Raw genomic sequence first — 5000 nt, 5'->3', positions numbered from 1 at the left:
AGTCCGCTGGACGGGCTTCGGAAGTCATTTTCATTGTCCCCAGAGAGGTAACGCCCGAGAAGATCCGGCGTGACGGGCTCCATGGTACGTACATGGTACATGTACTTTGATCTTAGCCAAAGGCCGAGAAGCGATAAATATTACACGTCCATCTTACGCTCTGGTCACGGTCGCGGCACCTGCCTCCTCGGGTTTAGTCCACGTCGCCAAAATTCAACATGATGTGGTGCGTGTAAGAAGCTCTAGAATGATAGTCGGACTGCATGAAATGCGCATGTTAGCGGACGGAACTCGTGTTTCTTTCTCCCTTGTATCCGCCAAAAGACCGAGAAGAGATATACACTGCACGTCTCCCCCGTTTCGCTTCTGTCGCAGTCTCGCCTTCTGCGTCCGCGCGTGGCACGTCGCCGGTTTGGGCATCGTGGTATATGGGTACGGAACACTAGGGTGTTAGTACTAATGCATCACGGCCCGTGAGATAAAAATGATTGATTGGAAATTGCAAGAGAGAGGAAGAAAGAAAGAGAGAGAAGAGAAAGAAAGAAAGAAAGAAAGAAGAAAGATAGAAAGATAGATAGATAGATAGATAGATAGATATATAGATAGATAGATAGACAGACAGACAGACAGACAGACAGACAGACAGACAGACAGATAGAGAGAGAGAAGAGAGAGAGAGAAGAGAGATAGATATATAGATAGATAGATAGATAGATAGATAGATAGATAGATAGATAGATAGATAGATAGATAGATAGATAGATAGATAGATAGATAGATAGATAGATAGATAGATAGATAGATAGATAGATAGATAGATAGATAGATAGATAGATAGATAGATAGATAGATAGATAGATAGATAGATAGATAGATAGTAGATAGATAGATAGATAGATAGATAGATAGATAGATAGATAGATAGATAGATAGATAGATAGATAGATAGATAGATAGATAGATAGATAGATAGATAGATAGATAGATAGATAGATAGATAGATAGATAGATAGATAGATAGATAGATAGATACTTAGATAGATAGATAGATAGATAGATAGATAGATAGATAGATAGATAGATAGATAGATAGATAGATAGATAGATAGATTGAATGAATGAATGAATGAATGAATGTGTACCCTAGTGGCCAGACAGGACATTTCCCAGTGGTTGTCTCCAGGTGTGTTCTGTGTCTGCTGTAGGTTCCCTGCTTTGCTTGGTGTTGTTTCTACGCTTCCCTCTTTTGCCTGTCTCTGGTCATCATGGCTGATGCTTATTGATGCTGTTTCGGAATTTCTGTTTTTTGTTTTGAGACGGGTGGGCCACACCTGGAGGTAGTGCAATACCAGGGCAACCCTTGACAGTGCCGAGGCGAGCTTCAGGACACACTGTCTCGGGCCAAAAATAATGATAATATCGATGAGGTCCAAATAGGGCTCGTATCAGATAATTAAGCTGATAAGAACAGAATTCGTTTTATTAGTGAGTTTGAAACATTATTTACAATTATATACATTATTTTACAATTATTTACAATAGTATACACCTATTTACATGATTATTTACAATAGTATACACGTATTTACATGATTATTTACACTGTTTGTTTTTACGGTATTCACAATATTTGTGTGTTGCAGTTCCAGTCACAACTGTGTCGATGGTAGTATTTTCAGGGGTACCTCGCTGTTGTCTGGTCCAAATGTACTCCTTACACACCAGTAATGTGCGTGCTATAAATGTCCCTTGTAGAGGAGATCACCTCACTTACGCAGAGTTTTTTCATTAGTTTGAGGTATTCTCTTGAGCAGAGGCGTTTGAGCCCGCGGTCGTTGGCTGGATCCCAGCTACCAAGGCTGCCGATGACCACTGCCTCGATATGCACTCGGTGATATCTCCTTTGCAGGCTCTCCTTCACAGGTAGGTACTTTTCTTCTTTGTTTCGTCGAGCCGCTTGCAGAGCCTCCGGGCGGTTGTCGAATACTATGGTCACGTCGTAGACTATTGCTTCCTCTCCTCTTGACACAACCAGGTCTGGCCGAAGTCCGGTGTTACCCACAACCTGATTTTCACTGATCACCGTTGTACTTGTTCTGTGATGCCCGTTTCACTCGCTTCAACTATTACTGTTGTGAGCTTGGTATACGCAGCGAATACCGCATACAATGATTGGCGACGTGGGTGGGTCTCAGGCTGTGTGCCGCACCGTCTGCATCGTTTGTCACCCTGTGTCCAGGGCCGGCTCCGTTGAGGGGGAGGAGGTTGAGGCGGGCCCGATGAATGAAGCGCCAGTCGGCGAATCTTGTGAAACTGTCCAGAGCGCATGAAGTGGGAGCTTGACTTGTCAAGAGCGACACATTCCAAGACCTTGCCCTGGTTGGCGAGGGAAGTAAGCCGCCTATCCCGTTCTTCTTGTAGTTGATGCCGTAGTGTGCTGATCACCTTGGTGCGTCTTCTGGGTGGGATGGTTGCCTTCATTCCTTTGCAGTTCACGGGCCGTCCGCACTGAAGGTCCAACATCACATCAAGACGGGATGAGGCTTTCGGGCTTCTGTCCACACTGTTTGAGTCCGCTGGACGGGCTTCGGAAGTCATTTTCATTGTCCCCAGAGAGGTAACGCCCGAGAAGATCCGGCGTGACGGGCTCCATGGTACGTACATGGTACATGTACTTTGATCTTAGCCAAAAAGGCCGAGAAGCCATTAATATTACACGTCCATCTTACGCTCTGGTCACGGTCGCGCACCTGCCTCCTCGGGTGTCACGTCGCCAAATTCAACATGATGTGGTGCGTGTAAGAAGCACTAGAATGATAGTCGGACTGCATGAAATGCGCATGTTAGCGGACGGAACTCGTGTTTCTTTCTCCCTTGTATCCGCCAAAAGACCGAGAAGGATATACACTGCACGTCTCCCCGTTTCGCTTCTGTCGCAAGTCTCGCCTTCTGCGTCGCGCGTGGCACGTCGCCGGTTTGGGCATCGTGGTATATGGGTACGGAACACTAGGGTGTTAGTACTAATGCATCACGGCCCCGTGAGATAAAATGATTGATTGGAAATTGCAAAGAGAGAGGAAAGAAGAAAGAAAGATAAAGAGAGAGAGAGAAAGAAGAAATGAAAGAAAGAAAGAAAGAAAAAGAAAGAAAGAAAGAAAGAAGAGAGATAGATAGATAGATAGATAGATAGATAGAGAGAGAGAGAGAGAGGAGAGAGAGAGAGAGAATAGATAGAAGATAGATGATTGATTGATTGATTGATTGATTGATTGATTGATTGATTGATTGATTGATTGATTGATTGATTGATTGAATGAATGTAGAATGAATGATGTGTACCCTAGTGGCCAGACAGGACATTTCCCAGTGGTTGTCTCCAGTGTGTTCTGTGTCTGCTGTAGGTTCCCTGCTTTGCTTGGTGTTGTTTCTACGCTTCCCTCTTTTGCCTGTCTCTGGTCATCATGGCTGATGCTTATTGATGCTGTTTCGGAATTTTTGTTTTTTGTTTTGAGACGGGTGGGCCACACCTGGAGGTAGTGCAATACCAGGGCAACCCTTGACAGTGCCGAGGCGAGCTTCAGACACCACTGTCTCGGGCCAAAAATAAGATTAATATCGTGAGTCCAAATAGGGCTCGTATCAGATATTAAGCTGGATAAGAACAGAATTCGTTTTATTAGTGTGTTTGAAACATTATTTACAATTATATACATATTTTACAATTATTTACAATAGTAACACCTATTTACATGATTATTTACAATAGTATACACGTATTTACATGATTATTTTACACTGTTTGTTTTTACGGTATTCACAATATTTGTGTGTTGCAGTTCAGTCACAACTGTGTCGATGGTAGTATTTTCAGGGGTACCTCGCTGTTGTCTGGTCCAAATGTACTCCTTACACACCAGTAATGTGCGTGCTATAATGTCCCTTGTAGAGGAGGATCACCTCACTTACGCAGAGTTTTTTCATTAGTTTGAGGTATTCTCTTGAGCAGAGGCGTTTGGAGCCCGCGGGTCGTTGGCTGGATCCCAGGCTACCAAGGCTGCCGATGACCACTGCCTCGATATAGGCACGCGGTGATATCTCCTTTGCAGGCTCTCTTCACAGGTAGGTACTTTTCTTCTTTGTTCGTCGAGCCGCTTGCAGAGCCTCCGGGCGGTTGTCGAATACTATGGTCACGTCGTAGACTATTGCTTCCTCTCCTCTTGACACAACAGGTCTGGCCGAAGTCCGGTGTTACCCACAACCTGATATTCACTGATCACGTTGTACTTGTTCTGTGATGGCCCGTTTCACTCGTCTACTATACTGTTGTGACGCTTGGTATACGCAGCCGAATACCGCATACAATGATTGGCGACGTGGGGTAGGTCTCAGGCTGTGTGCCGCACCGTCTGCATCGTTTGTCACCCCTGTGTCCAGGGCCGGGCTCCGTTGAGGGGGAGGAGGTTGAGGCGGGCCCGATGAATGAAGCGCCAGTCGGCGAATCTTGTGAACTGTCCAGAGCGCATGAAGTGGGAGCTTGACTTGTCAAGAGGCGACACATTCCAAGACCTTGCCCTGGTGGCGTGGGAATGTAAGCCGCCTATCCCGTTCTTCTTGTAGTTGATGCCGTAGTGTGCTGATCACCTTGGTGCGTCTTCTGGGTGGGGATGGTTGCTTCATTCCTTTGCAGTTCCGGGCCGTCCGCACTGAAGGTCCACATCACATCAAGACGGGAATGAGGCTTTCCGGGCTTCAGTCCACACTGTTTTGAGTCCGCTGGACGGGCTCGGAAGTCATTTTCATTGTCCCCAGAGAGGTAACGCCCGAGAAGATCCGGCGTGACGGCTCCATGGTACGTACATGGTACATGTTACTTTGATCTTAGCCAAAAGGCCGAGAAGCCATAAATATTACACGTCCATCTTACGCTCTGGTCACGGTCGCGGCACCTGCCTCCTCGGTGTCACGTCGCCAAATTCAACATGATGTGGTGCGTGTAAGAA

At 45.8% G+C, this 5000-nt stretch overlaps 2 non-coding genes across 2 annotated transcripts; both read right to left on the bottom strand.

Annotated features, from left to right (window-relative positions):
- Positions 1-1315: 1315 nt before the first annotated feature.
- LOC135376321 (U2 spliceosomal RNA) lies at positions 1316-1503 on the bottom strand. The gene has a single exon (XR_010417633.1). It is a non-coding gene; the product is annotated as a U2 spliceosomal RNA (small nuclear RNA).
- Positions 1504-3511: 2008 nt separating this feature from the next.
- On the bottom strand, positions 3512-3697 carry LOC135376319 (U2 spliceosomal RNA). The gene has a single exon (XR_010417632.1). It is a non-coding gene; the product is annotated as a U2 spliceosomal RNA (small nuclear RNA).
- Between the last annotated feature and the right edge of the window lie 1303 nt (positions 3698-5000).

Source organism: Ornithodoros turicata, unplaced genomic scaffold (assembly GCF_037126465.1).
Source record: "Ornithodoros turicata isolate Travis unplaced genomic scaffold, ASM3712646v1 ctg00001067.1, whole genome shotgun sequence".
In the NCBI taxonomy this organism is placed as follows: Eukaryota; Metazoa; Arthropoda; class Arachnida; order Ixodida; family Argasidae; genus Ornithodoros; species Ornithodoros turicata.
Note: the sequence above shows the minus strand (reverse complement) of the source record. Positions and strands in the feature narration are given on the sequence as shown.